This window comes from Esox lucius, chromosome 7 (genome assembly GCF_011004845.1).
Source record: "Esox lucius isolate fEsoLuc1 chromosome 7, fEsoLuc1.pri, whole genome shotgun sequence".
In the NCBI taxonomy this organism is placed as follows: Eukaryota; Metazoa; Chordata; class Actinopteri; order Esociformes; family Esocidae; genus Esox; species Esox lucius.
This window is the reverse complement of record NC_047575.1, coordinates 15,413,875-15,429,554: the sequence shown is the minus strand read 5'-3', so window position 1 is coordinate 15,429,554 and position 15,680 is coordinate 15,413,875. Positions and strand designations below refer to the sequence as shown.

The window sequence follows — 15,680 nt, the reverse complement described above, 5'->3', positions numbered from 1 at the left end:
AAATTCCAGAAGGAAGACCATTAACCCTAACACAAGAAGTATTCACCAGTTTTGATCACCTGGGTTTTGGAACAATGGATGACAACACCAGGGAGAGGAAAAGAGGGAGAAGTACAATGATCTTGAACAGTATTTGTGACAGTGTAAACGGAAGTTTGCACGAAAGTACAACCAAACATGAATCGTTTCATTTTGCATTAATTCTCCAGACTTTCACAAATTGGAATATGTCACAAACTGAAAAATGCTAATGTGCTAATGTGCTGACCACCATGTTTTCTGAATCTTTATGCATTAGCACACAAAGGACAGCACAGGAAAAGTACATGAACTTGAGACTTGTATTCATATACAATAGAATTCAAATGATCTTGTATTTGTTGCATTTAGAGACATCAGTTGTTAGAACTCATATTGGGAATAGTGGGAGTTCTGGGACACACCACAGTCATTTATTAATTACTTACTTTTTATAATATATTTTTTTTCAATTCCCTTCATTAGTCTGCAATATAGAAGCTAAGGAAATATGGTTTTATATTATATAATGTATTAGTTTTGTGTTTTGCGTTTATATTTTTGGGAAAACACAGTACACTTTCAGTAAATGTGTGAAAGCCCCAAGTTTAAATAATTATTCCTATATGGCTGCACTTTTTGTCCAAGCATAGTCAGTAGCATTTTGGTTTCTTTGAAAGTACATTTGTCAGTAAGATTCATTGAAGCTACAGACAAGGCCTAATGACAATGGCACTTTTTATGGTTTTGTAACAGATGTCTCTTTCCATCATAAAATGGTATAAATGTTTGTTCATTACAATGTACATTTAACTAATCTATAGACATTCATATTCAATAGAGACCAATGGTGTACCTCAATGTGAAAGTGAACATTAGATTTCATTTAGAACACTGATTGTTAATTTAACTCCTGAATCCAAATAAGAAATTTTCTAAACTAGTGTATGTTGGGGAAGCAGGGTAGCTTAGTGGCCTGAGCGAGACAGTTAACGTTAATTCCTCCCAGATGATTGCAGAAAACAACAATGTGTTGTCAACATACTTACCAGGCAAAGTAACAGCAAATAAAATATAAAACTGCTCTGCCGTGTGCTATATTAAAATGTAGGCTATCCACCAAGGATAAGTCTGTATAAGAGTGTCTGCTAAATAAATGAAATGGAAAAGTAAATGTGATGTTTGCCATGGTTGCTTATGACTGCATTTCATACAGCTTTTCATAGGCTTATTAGAGTGTCTTGTATGACATGCTTAGATGGCATCATGAACTACATTATACTTAAATAATTAATGATAATGAAAATCTTAGGTTTTTCCAAGTTCATAAATCACTTGAACTGTTTTGAAATGACAGGCAATTCTCTCCAACAGAGGGAGCAGGGTCAAGCGAGCCAGAATACAGCATTGTCTGTTACCATTGCCCCCCCCCCCCCCACTAATGCCATTTGATAGAACTTTGTGAAATAATGATTACAGTTCAACAATTGCATCAATTATTTCAAGTGATTCATGAATATAAACAAATCTTGGATATCAGTTGTTATTCCTCAAGACAATGTCAATAGCCAGCAAAATGGCACTTTGGCTAGATTCTGGTAAAGTAGACACAATTTCAATGGCCGTGAGCATTCTACAGTAGCAAAAAATGGATGCAATCAAAATAGGTAAGATACTCATCAAATATGATCTTAGTGTCTCTTCAACAGTCAAACAACTTGGAAAGAAATGTTGTTGTATAGTTTACTGAAATATGTCAAACATTACATTTGTAACAACCGCTTAATTCTACTGAATGGAAACTAACACAACTTGTGTTTGTCCCATGTTTTATAAAATTAAGTGAAAGATCCCAGAAGTTTGCATATATACAAAACCCTTAATTCTTCCAAATGTTTTGCACAAATGTGTTTAAGTACATACCTATTAGTGAGCATTTCTCCTTAGCCAAGATTACTTATCCAGCTGACAGGTGTGACCAAGATGATTGCATGTTACAACTACATTTTTGTTCGATGTTTTTTAATAGTTCTTTCATCAGATACTTTTTTTTACTCATACTTGTTTCTCATGAGAACTAATTTATCTGGAGATTTATACTATTTATACTGTTACTGAAACTAATATTTCAGGAACTTTACTTAGGTAGGCTTACTGTCTCCGGCCACCACCACGCCCCACTAACTCAACGGTTCTTTATTGGGCAAGAGTTATCCAAGAACCTTTCATTTATTTCAGTGTAATTGCAAGTATCCTGAAGCCTGAAGCTGACTATACTGTCTGGGAAGCAGAGGATTCCCCACCAACACACGGAGATACTGAAGCAAATTACCCCTTGTACGCCCTCTCACCAATTCACTCACTAAATCCTATCTCCTCATCACCTCCCATACAATTTATCCAATTTTCGCACTTGTTTTAGAGCACTTTAATTGAATTTCATCATCCATACAAGTGCTTTTAGACAGATAATTATCATTGGTTCTTCGTCCATCTCTCACGCAAACCCATTCCATCTAGTGTATATTTTCTCTATTTGCCTTGTGTATTTAAATACATCATGTTGGAGATAACAGTGTAAAACCACCGTGAAAATAATAATCTCTCAGTTTGCCTTGTTACTCTGACCCACGAATCTCTTCAGAGGAAAATACAAAGCACACACTTTTAAGTAGGCAGTCATAAGGGAATTTCAATGTAGTGGAAAGAGCTTCATTATGTGGACAGATGGAATGTATTAATAACAATTAAGTACTTTAAAAATGTATTAAATTATTTCTAGCATGATATTATGAGGAAACTATAACAGAGAAATGCTAAAGGCTTCAGAGACCAGCTGTCTACCATTCAAACAGTAAATTAGAAAACTTAATTCTGCTGCATTCCAATTAAGCAACGGACAGTTATCTTCAGAAGGTTGACCAGAAGAAACTGATGACACCTGCATGACTGGCATCACCAGCCTGAGAGATACTGGCCTATGCCTTTAAAAGGCACAAGCTGATCGTTCAGGCTAATCCAATAAGTACATTCAGAACCACACTCATGCATGGTAAACCTAAAAACACTGAAACACATTAACATAGCTCAGAGCTCTGTTCAATTTGCACAATAAACTGTCCTTTTGACTAAGAAACACAATTAAAAGCCATGGTCGCATAGGCCATTAAAGAGGAGAATAAATGGTTTTGTATTCCAAGGCTTCTTTTAATCTGTCATGCTGGAACATATTGAGTTCAACAAAGCTGTGTATGACTCTGACAGAGGCAAGCCAAACCATCAGAACAATTCTCATTGTCATAGATGCTCTCATCCCATTTTCAGAGATTTATGCAATTAAGCCATGTTCTTCTTCAGTGCCAACATGAAACAGCAGTGAACATCTTTCTGCAGCAACCCAAGAGCCACCAGGGTTCAATATTCATGAAATATTATAATATCCTTGGTCCCTGGTGTGACAGAGACGCAGAAAGAAATAATGATCACTTCTCATGTCAGCCAGCCATGGTCAGCAGGGGAAATGGAATTACGCAACAACTTATTTCAGAGTGCATTATGGTTTTTTTTCAGGGCTTTTGGGGGATTTTTGAAAAGTGGATTATTATCCACAGCAATGCACCAGGAAACAATTATTTATGGCCAAGTCAGGGAATCAGCTGTGACTTTATTTAGGATTTGGAAATTCCCACTCTATGCCTTAAACGGGTCTGCCTCTTAAAGATTTGGGTCAAACTCATCAACGTAATTAGCATTGCACTAATCACTTGAGATGTAGTGTGCACAAGCCTCACAGCTGCATGCAGTGTCCCCTCATCAAAGAATCTCGAGAGGAGGTGCTAGAGGAGGTGCTAGAGGAGGTGCTAGAGGAGGTGTTGTGTGTTGAAGTGCAGTTTAGTGGGGTAAACAACCAAGGAAACAATACACTAGTGTTGATGCATTCTGTTCTGTTTTTAAGACTGACTATATTGCATAATTCATGTCATTCCTCTTTAATGTTGGGTACTGTTGGTGCTTTTTTCTTGGCTACAGATGCCATCTTTTAATTTGAGACCATTTTCTATAGTAGGAAAATAAATCTACAGCAACAGGACATTTTAATTGATGAGTAAAGTATAATTAATGGATATTTTTTGTGATGGTAAAATTGGGGATGGTAAAATTGAGAAGTCTGAAATTTTAAACATGAATATACAAACTTGCCCAGACCTCAGCAAAGCCAATAAGCTTTGATGAATAAGATGTAATCAACTTCAGAGACTGAAACTGTAAACACAAGAGAAAACAAATCGGTCATGCATGCATAACAGTTATTGTTAAAATCAACTTCACAGCAATTGTTGCCAAACATTCATGTCTCTTACTGCAACATTCTATAAATGTATATTATCGTATTGTTAATTATTAATAAGAAGGAGCCTTTATATTGTCAGGTACTAGTGCTGAGCAGGTACAAAGCTATTAAGTCTAAAGATTTTCAGTGAAATTTGTCTGACTTGGGTATTATGTAAAATATGCCATTTTAATATACATTTAAATAAATAAGCTTGATTGAATCTGTGTAACTAGGCACCTATGTGGCTGAGTGGCCATAAGGTGTCTGGTTGACTGTATACTTTCTTAATGGCTCTTAATGGATTTCATGGTGCTCTATGCAGGACGTCTAATGGGGTTACAGGTCTGATGGGTCTGTTGATCTTCTGCCGACTCTCCTGGGGTCTGTCTGGGTTCCTAATCTAAACTATACAATCGCTCTCTCTTTCGCTTTCCCTCTCACTCTCTCTCTATCTCTCTCCCTCTCTCTCTCTCACACACAAACCTATTCTCTGTTCCTTTTTTCATACAGTTTCCCTGTTTATTTCTCTCTCTGCTGGAGATTTACGGCAAGCAATATGTTCAGAGTATGAATATATCTAAAATGTTAGCCATTTTGCAGGCGAGGGTCCTTATTCACATTAACTTTAGGCATGCTCACATTGCAACTGAGCCTAGGGCTAAGACCCTCCTTAGCCCTAGGCCAAGGGAGATTTTAGCCCAGGGCTAAGCAAGTGTTCACACTTGCATATTTTGAAGTGGGCTAGCACCACCCATAACCTAGGGCTTGCTGGCCCTGCTCTGGAACACTGACTTTTCAGAGCTAGTCCCAGAAACACAGTAACAAAATAACCAGTGTGAAACAGGGTCAAGAACAAAACCATAGAACATTTATTGTCAAATCTCAAAACCTGTCCTTTCACCTAATTTACATACACTCTTGACACACTCTGTTACCAACAGCTACAATGTATTTCTGTGTCCGTCCTTTCACTCTGGAAACTTTTGTTGTTTCATTATACCAGCAAAGTAGTTATTGCAGCTTGCTTTGGAGGTAAATCTAGCAAATATGTCAAAAGAATAAAAGGTTGACTAGTCATATTCTCTGCCTCGTGTTCACATTTTCAGCAGCCGCACAAGAATATTGATAGATGTAACATTACAATGACAGCAGCAACATGAGAAGACTGATATATGTAACGTTACAATGACGGCAGCCGCATAAAAATACTGAAAGATGTAACGTAACAATGACAGCAGCCGCACGAGAATACTGATAGATGTAACGTTACAATGACAGCAGGAGCATGAGAAGACTGATAGATGTAACGTAACAATGACAGCAGCAGCAGAGTCAAGTAAGAAGGGGGGGCAGTTATGATCCAGGTCCAACAGCTGCTAGCAGCTACCTGCGAGGCCTTGTAACTGAAGATACAAATTGTTGCAGCCTAATAACAAGCTTCTGGTAAATACTTGTTTACATAATTCGGGGAATGGTATTCAAATTATTTTAATGGATTTTATTTAAGTGTATATTAACCAAAATACATTTACATACATTCATACATACACATGCATACATTACTCGTTGCAGTGGATTGGCAATTGCTGGTAAGAAATGGTAGTTGGTTATTTATATGAAAGAAAAATCTCTATTATCTGCCTATATCTGAGACGTGGGAAATCAAGTATCATTAATAAATTTTTACAGGGCAGGGGGGTTGATTTTTGCGGCTAAATCTGGCACCCATGGGAGTCAAAGTTAAGCTCCCCCACTGATTGTATTGGAATCCACAAATCGAAATAGACATCCTATCGGCAGGTAAGCATAGATATAATATGGAAATTTAAGGTTCCTCACAATCAACAGTCCTATTTCCTATTGCTTTTTAACATTTTATTCACTACAGAGGTAGTAGCACTTTCTTTGACTAAATAAAAATGATAGTTATCTGGCCTTAAGAAAATAATTCTCCTTAGACAATTATCCGAACCCCAGTTACACACAGGCAGATTTCACACTGTTCCAAGTTACAGACCAGTGGAGTTTAACAATAGTCAGAGTTTGAGGAAGTGGGGAGTAGAAAGAGTGCTGGAAACGAGTGCAGCAGAGAGAGAGAGATAGATGGGTAAGAACAAGAAGAGAGGAGACATGAGAGAGCAGAAAATGAGACAGAGCAAGAAAAGAGAGAGGGGAAAAGATAAGGGGGAGAGGAAGACAGGAGATAGAGATGAGAAAGGAGGAAAGACAGGAGACAGAGATGAGAAAGGAGGAAAGACAGGAGACAGAAAGAAAAAGGAATATTGTAGAGACAGAGAGAGAGCAGAAAAGAAACAAGAAAATGAGACCATGCGGAAGATGGGGAAGAGTGAGGATCCTAGGAGTTAAAGCAGCAGGAGAGAAAATACCATGGCACATTATTGAGGGACGTTTTGGCGCTAAGCTGCTTATTGATAAAAGCACTAATCTGCCAGGCAGAAGGTAAGGAGGCTGGGATGTGTGGCGATAAAATATCTGAGCTAAAGGCAATGCCATCAGGGAGCTGAGCCTCCAAACAGCTTTACCTAAAGGAGCTTCTCATTTCATTTTTACATAAAAGTGGGAACTGACCATAGGCAGCCCGAAGAAAGCATCTCAGCCTGCAGAGAAATGAGAAGAGAACCTAGGTAACCAAAGGCTCCAATTTCCATTTTGTTCAGATAGATGCTGGGAGAATGTCACTTTCAAATATTATTCAATTTCCAATGATTTTCAAACCACATCAACAAGCAAGTCAGCATTGCCAGGTAATTAGATCAAATCAACAGAGGCTATGGTTCTGAGACAAGGCAACACAATGATCCAGAGTCCCAGATAGGAAAACCTTAGGAGTACTGCCAGAATAATGTTACAGGGGAGCTTGTTGGACTTGAAGATAAGCCTGATCATTATCACCATCTGTGTACAGGTGACACATAAATTGATACAGCAATATTTTGCGCAGGTTAGCCTGTGGGTTTCAATGTGCCCTGGAAGTGTCACAGCGTCCAGCTGATGTCTATCTTAACAGGTCATCGAGGGAGAGTTAGTAGTAAATTGCCGATTTCAACTAGGGATGTGACAAATGGCAATTTTTTCTTGCTTGTTCAAAATGGTAGTTTCTTATTGTTTTCTGCTTAAACGATAAGAAACACCCCCCAGAAAATTCTGTTTAAATTGACACACGGAGCCTGTTGTTTTCATACAATCACAACAGCATCAAAGCGCACTTAACTAAATTCATGTTTGAGCATCCATGTGCCACTCATAAGATATGTTTCAGCACCAAACAGGTAGGCTTGCAATTTAGCTGGAGCTTGCACAAAAAAACAAAAAAAAACACACATTGTATTCTCAATTAGACTAGCTTTAGCCAGCTTAAACTGGAGTTAGCTAGCTATTAGTCTGCTGGTGGTTTGATGGAGGCTATATACAGCAACTATGTAATGAGATGGGATGATAAATGCAGAGCATTTCGTTAGTTTACCAGGCCTGAAAACTTTTTTGCTTTCTATCTCCTCTCCTAAACTCACACTGCATCTGCCCCCAATGCTGCTATATGCTTTTGTGTTTGAGTACAGAAGTGAAAACAAAAAATTTCTGTCCTACTAATGTTACAGCATTGTTGCAGCAGGTTTTGGGTATTTTCTATGATGATCGGTACTTACAAGTGGTCGTTTTGAAGTGCTTAAGTACATTTGAGAAGAATACTTCTAATAATCATATAATAATAATTTCTCGTTTTCGGGATTTTTCAACTTTAGGGATCTCTCGGTCATTGAAGCCTTAAAACATTTAAATGGTCAAATATCAACAAAGAGGAAAAGCAGATCACACGGTCATTTAATTGTACATTATTACCATTCAAAATACACCTTTTACAGACCACCCTTCACCAACATACACTCCTCAGAGACCACCCTGCACCAAAAAACAGCTCTTAGAGACCACGCTACACCAAAAAACAGCTCTTAGAACCCACCCTGTACCAAAATACACCTCTTAGAGACCCCCCTGAACCCAAAACAGCTCTTAGAGACTACCCTGTACCGAAATACACCTATCAGAGACCACCCTGCACCGACAAACACCTATCAGAGACCACCCTGCACCAACATACACCTATCAGAGACCACCCTGCACCAACATACACCTCTTAAGACCACCCTGCACTGAAATACACCTCTTAGAGATCTACCTGCACCAACATACACCTATCAGAGATCACTCTGCGCCAACATACACCTCTTAGAGACCACCCTGCACCAACAAACACCTCTTAGAGACCACTCTGCACCAACAAACACCTCTTAGAGACCACCCGGCACCAACAAACACCTCTTAGAGACCACTCTGCACCAACATACACCTATTAGAGACCATCCTGCACCAACATACACCTCTTAGTGACCACCCTGCACCAACATACACCTCTTAGAGACAACCCTGCACCAACAAACCCCTCTTAGAGACCACCCTGCACCAACAAACACCTTTCAGAGACCACCCTGCACCAACAAACACCTCTCAGAGACCATCCTGCACCAACATACACCTCTTAGAGACCACCCTGCACCGACAAACACCTCTTAGAGACCACCCTGCACCAACATACACCTATTAGAGACCATCCTGCACCAACATACACCTCTTAGTGACCACCCTGCACCAACATACACCTCTTAGAGACAACCCTGCACCAACAAACCCCTCTTAGAGACCACCCTGCACCAACAAACACCTTTCAGAGACCACCCTGCACCAAGAAACACCTCTCAGAGACCATCCTGCACCAACATACACCTCTTAGAGACCACCCTGCACCGACAAACACCTCTTAGAGACCACCCTGCACCAACATACACCTCTTAGAAACCACCCTGCACCAACATACACCTATTAGAGACTACCCTGCACCAACAAACACCATTTAGAGACCACCCTGCACCAGCATACACCTCTTAGAGACCACCCTGCACCGTCAAACACCTCTTACAGACCACCCTGCACCAACAAACACCTCTTAGAGACCAACCTGCACCAACAAACACCTCTTAGAGATCCCCCTACACCAGTGGTCCATCTTCAAGTGGTGGTCCACACTTTCCAATCCCTTAATTCAAGGCCAGGCCGCAAATCCCAAATGGCAAGCCTAGACTGCTCTGTCTTAGATAGCTGCCTATGAAATCAATCCCAGTGTCCTGGTTCCAAGAACCCCACTTTCATTAGAACCAGGGTGCTAATTGAAGTCGTTTGCCTCACGGATTTCTTCCTTGCCCTTACTGTTGACTTGATCAACCCAGTGGGAAGCTGGCTTTCGCTGCAGGTGTATTAGAATTACTCATTACTTGGTGAATTTCCCTCAGTGGGATGTCCCTCTCCATTGCTAACAAAATATTTGCTGATAATTGCTAGCGTTCTCCTCGGGGTGAAGGCGGTCTTGTTCTGCCACCAAACACATCCGCTTAATTCTACATTGTTCTCTGAATAGGTTCTGCTACAGAGGATGTAAAGGGGGAAATATCTGGTAGGGATTTCACTGGGATAGTAGAAGATGCATCCGCACCATGTCAGTGTGGGGGTGTGACTGTGAGTCTGATAAGGGTGCCATTCAGATGGATGGAATGGGAGAGAGAAACAGAAGGGGAGGGGGGATAAGAGAGGGTTAGAAAGATTGAAGTTCAAGGCATCATGGAGGGCCGAGATCTGCTTTTAAACGGAGGGCTCTGTGGTCTTAGAAAAAGAGGAAGTGAGAAACAGAGTATTAGGCAGTTGACAGCGTTGTAAACCATCGGCGGAGATGAAGAGGAGATTCGGCTTCTGGCCTCGCCCCCTAAAATGTATAACTGCACCTCTCAGATAAGGGAACCCAAACTGGGGTAATCCCGGCTCACAGTGATGCCTAGAGTTCACCCAGTGTATGGCCAGTTGAACAATGAAGTGGGGTTAATTAAGGCTAGCCCTGAGTCCTCTGTGAGAATCCTTCAGGTTGGCTGAAGATTGAGTTAGCTATGTAGCTGCTGCTGCAGTGCCGAGATGAAGGCGGAGCCCCACAGGGGGACAACACTCAGCTATCTCTGACTAATAAGGCATTTTAATTGTGTGGATTTAATTTAAGTACAGATTTATGGCTTCACAAGTGCTCATCACACCCACTTAAAAATGAACTGGGAAGGCCTTTCCCTTGATCTTTCTCCGTGTGCTAATATCTCTCACACTGGTTCTTTCTCTCTTAAGGAGGGATACATCATTAAAATGCTATGTGAAAAAAAAGGTGTCAGATCTTTTTTTCCCAACCAGGCTAATTATCAACACTGGGATCAATGTGAGTTAGTCGTCTCCCCAGCAACCATCACGTAATTTCACACATTCAGACCTGGGGAGAGCTAGTTGGGAAAACCCATAGATAAGTATCCCTGAACTCTACTTCATGACCCAACCTCTCCTAACATTAAACTCATTTACACACACACTTGCTGAACAAAGCTTCAGATCACATCACTGGGAAATGAAGCAGCGGTTTTACTTGAAACGAACATACTAAATCATCTGAATCAAGCAGCCTGGAGGTGGCGAATGCGTTCACACATTCTCTGATGGTAGGGACATACAGCGTCCTAAAAATCGCTAGGATACATTGTCTGCCCCGTTGAGTATGAACTGACCAAATGCTATTCTTTGGCTCATGGGAAATTAGTATTGAGTTTGTCAACGAGTCTTGGCAGTGTCGAATGGAAATACTCTGATACTAGCATTGTTTTTGGTTTCACCTCTTCTCTATTTTGAATGCCCGTAATGAGGCAAGACAACTACACAACGATGCAGGGTCCTCTCCTGCGCCACCGTCGTCCCAACGCCTCCCCTAACGCAGCTCAGCAGCTCCCCCTTATCAAGTCATGACTACTTCCAAGCCTTGTTCAGGGGGAGATATGAGGAGCCAGGAGACGCAGCTCTGGGCGAAGCTGCAGAAACTCACAGCCCATGAAGCTTCTGTGCCCTAGCAACAAGGGAGCAGAAGAACGAGGAAGACATCCTGGAGATCAAGGGTGTAGAAGCCACCTGAAGTTCCACTGCCCCCGCCCATACCACCCATATCGCCATCATGTGGAAGACCAAAGCCAAAGCAGTTGGTCACTCTGGCACTACATCTGTTATCTCACCCAGTTACAACTGATATATTTTGAACTTGATAAATTATTGTGAAAAGTTCAATTTTCTTTCTATAAATCATATATAATACGACCAGCTTTTACAAAACCGGTTACCACTTACTGTTTAAAAATATCCCTTATTTTGGCATTAAAAATGAAATGTTGAAAGTCATATGATTCCATGTAATAGGGCAGTTATGTTTTTGGTTTGACACTTTATTGACAAGGAAATCAAATTTCATAAACAGCTATTTTTTCATACAGTGCCACTTGCCAACCCTACAGAGACCATTTTCCAGTATTCTGGTTTGAATTGCTAATATCTGATTAATAACTGGAAATGGTTATCTTCCAACAAGTGAAATGGATATGTACTTGTAGAGGTCTGGCATATATTTCATTGTTCTAGTGACAGCACACTGAACGATGGTCCTAATAGCTGGGCTCAAGACTAACATTTTCCAACAGTGCCTCTGAGCTCATTATGTGGCACCAGCACATTATTTGGCTGCACCTTCAAAATATGTTTTTATTAATTGGAGTAAAACATATCTGACATATTTGTTTATTTGTACATAAAGACCAATAAAGTAATTTCCTTACAGTTTAGTGGTTTTAAATCTCTTACAGTTTATGTCTTCGGGTTGGCATGCTTGATTGCAATGTGGCCAGTAAGGACTACTGAAAGAAAGTTCAACTATTGTTATTGACTCAGATCTTTGAGTCTTTCAGGGGAAAGAAAGAAATATCTGAGCTATTTTCACTCGAGTCAGTATTGCCAGAGCACCCCTTGACCCACTGCCAGTGGACTCAAGTCATAATTCTATACACAAGCTTCCCATTCCTAATAGGAGGCAAAGGAAATTAGACTAAATGTGTGGTTTAAAATAAGTAAATGTGTAACTACTAAAGAGTCATTGAGAATGCATTTAAAACTAGGCCTAGTATCAACACAATTAGATTGTTGTCTTTTGCTTGACAGCTGCATGAGTGATGAGCACAATTGAGAAATGCACATCACTAATAAGGCCATTGACAGGTTTCTAAAATCTTATGATCCATGCGTCTCGCTCAGGGAGAGATGTATCATTATGTAGGGGGGAAGCAACTTGATCTGTGGTATATATTTTACATTGTCCAGTATGCTGCAGTATACAGACTGCATATTGTGTCTTCAACCTACACTGAATTGAGAGGGAGCCTCGTTTAAACTTGGTAAACAGGCCATTTTGAATTTTGCTATGATCTTGCCTTCCTCGTTCACTTGGTTCCATCAATCTGGCTTTTTGGCGTCTTCATTTTGAATGCTGTCATTGCACCGAGCAGTAATATGGAAGTGGCCTACCTTAGGCCATTTAACACAGTTGCTGTTGTCACACTTACTTCCTCAACAGGAAGAGGGGCGAGTGAGAGGTAGAGAACAGTCACACGCAGCCACTCACGGAACTCGCAAAACAGACACAAGTAGAGAGTTGGATATCAGGACGAGTGCTTAGCATTGCCTTTTGAACAAATCAGTAGACCTGGGGGGAAATAAATTATTATCAAAGGTTGTGGTTAAAAAAGGAAAAATAAAAGCCAAGAAAAAGGATTGGAAAGCCATGCTTTATAGTAAGAATTCAGATGAATTCAGATCAATCAAATGCATCTTATACAGTCATTTTACAAAAGCAGTTGTTACAATATATACTTTAGATACAAATGCCCAAAGGCCAAGCAACAACAAGAGGAAATTGACGCGCAGTGTCCACAGAAACATGTACAGTCGGAACCGAAGCAGAAACCTAGACAGGAGCCAGATTCTGAGGGTTGGCCAGTCTTCCTCATGTATAACGGTTTGTGGAACTTGTCATCAGGTTAAAATGTATTAGCGTTCCTATGGAAATTTGAATTGCAATGAGTTCTTGAGTTTTTTTGGTAGGCATACTGGGATAAGGCAAATATAAGGGGCATAAGGGGTTGATGCGTTAACCCTAACCATAGACCTAAAAACCTTTACAACTATTTGAACTCTTTGTGCAGTTTGATCCCTCCATCACCAAAATTCAAGAACGTAGTTACCCCATGACATATAACTATATGGCTAAGCTTACAAAATTCTTATCAGAATGGCAACATTGGTAATTTTCTAGGTAACTTTGTCCTTTGATTATTACCTATAATTATTTATAAAATGACTGAATTTTTTTTGTCCTTTCTTTGTTGGAATGGTGTGAAAATCTGACAAAATGAGTAGATCACAGATCACCCTCTTCTGCGGGATTGCATCATTTTTCAAATAGTATGTTTGAGAAGCTAGTTAGAGTTTGTTTTGAAAAAACACAATTGCACTATAGCTGGTGTTGTCAAATGTGGTTATAATACATAATGAAATGTAATTTCAGGACCTTTTAGGACCACATCAAAATCTATTAGGGTTTCCTTTTATAAATCCAATTATACAGGTAAGTATGATATACCCCATATTTTAAAGGCCCCAGTTATGTTGAACGCTCCTAAATATTTCCAATTCATAGAAGTGAAACCAAGTTCTCCAATGATATCCAATTAATGGGTTAAAGGACTAAAAAAACTAAAATAACAAGCAAAACACCAAATTATTTTTGTCACTGGGTAAAATCCCTATGGAAAAATGAATGGGTTCGGGGATGAAAGCATGAGTGATAAAACCAAGAAAGTGATCATTGCCCCACAGACATCACACATATTTCCAGCTCCAGGGATGTAGCCCTTCACGAAAATCACTAAGAGACATTGTAAACCCAACAATCCCCCCGACTCGTGGACTGCAGTCACAGACACCTGAGCACATCCCCACTGAAAATGTGAGTCATTGTTGAGAGCAGTATGGTTGACTAGAGTAAGCTCTCCACTCCACATCTGTCACTGTACCAGGCAACGACTTCATTATTTATTTTGGTCAATCTGTTCATCCTGATGTGAGAGAGGATGCCATACATGGGCTAACATCTGCTGAGGTGTGTCATATCGGTTTTAACATCTGTCCCTGTTTTTGCTCCGCCTGTCAATCAACTGACACGTTCTGTGAAAGACTTAACACGCTCACACGGTGAAACCAAAACACTCTGTAGAGGTGAGGAGGCAAGCGTGATGAACGGGCGCCCACAGCGCAGAGCCTAGCAGTAGCATGTCGCTAGACTAGACATGTATATCCTCAGAAACAACCCGGACACGAAACCCACCTTGACACAGACTTACTCACAGAACCAAACACGCAAATCCACTGCAGGGCTCCAGTCTATTGTCACTTTGCCCCCATATGCTGTCCATCACTGAGACAGTGGTGACTGCGGGTGACTGTTCTCTCTACTGACTCTCTTCACCCACAGGGGCTCGCAATCGTCCAAGCTGTCAGCCAACATCTGCTGAAATTACCCAACAGCTACTAGCCAACCAGTGGTGACTGACTGGGTTCCAGAGATAGGCTTCCTCATCCTCAAAGTGTCACATATTCAGAGCCCAGTCACCCATTTCCCTAAAGAATAGGATCAGTTCCAGAACATATTGTACAGAGCAGGTCGGGTTAAGCTAATAGACTAGGAAGGCGCACACACAGGCACACCATCAGTTACGCAACCAAGCAAGCACCCACACACACAAACACACACACACACTCACAAACACACACACACAGGATGCACAGAAGACATACTGTCTCTAATTTCCTTTGCATTCTAACCCTCTCTGAGCCTATTCATGTTTTAGTTTCCATGGCAATAGGAGAAGGGTGGAAGCCAAGCCAAGCTTGAGAGCAGTAGCGTGAAGATATAATAATGTGACCCGTTCGGACCGCAGGGCGTGAGGTCAGGCAGAAGTGTAAGAGTAAGTCACTCAGAGATGACCTTCCCCCTTTTCTTCCCCTCTTCTGTTCTAATAGATTAATGAACCCAGAGGAAGGTTGGGAAAAGGAGGAGAGATGGGAAAAGACAGGCAGGCTCTTCACAACCTCATAAAAAAGAGACCAAAAGCTATTTCTTATTACTCCCATGTGCCCTTTCTCCCTCCCAAAGGATGTAAGAAGTCCTCAACACTAAACCCTTTTTAATTACTGATCCTGTGTGTAAATCAGGCGGTAAAAAGCAGGCAGACAACATTATTGCTTGATAATTTTTCCTTTGGCATTTCCAACCATAATGGCCCCCATCCAAAGCCTTAAATAT

At 40.6% G+C, this 15,680-nt stretch overlaps 1 protein-coding gene across 1 annotated transcript in view; it reads right to left on the bottom strand.

Annotated features, from left to right (window-relative positions):
• pcdh1a (protocadherin 1a) overlaps positions 1-15,680 on the bottom strand; it is an 84,787-nt gene that overhangs the window by 59,229 nt on the left and 9,878 nt on the right. The gene's annotated exons all lie outside the window — the stretch shown is intronic.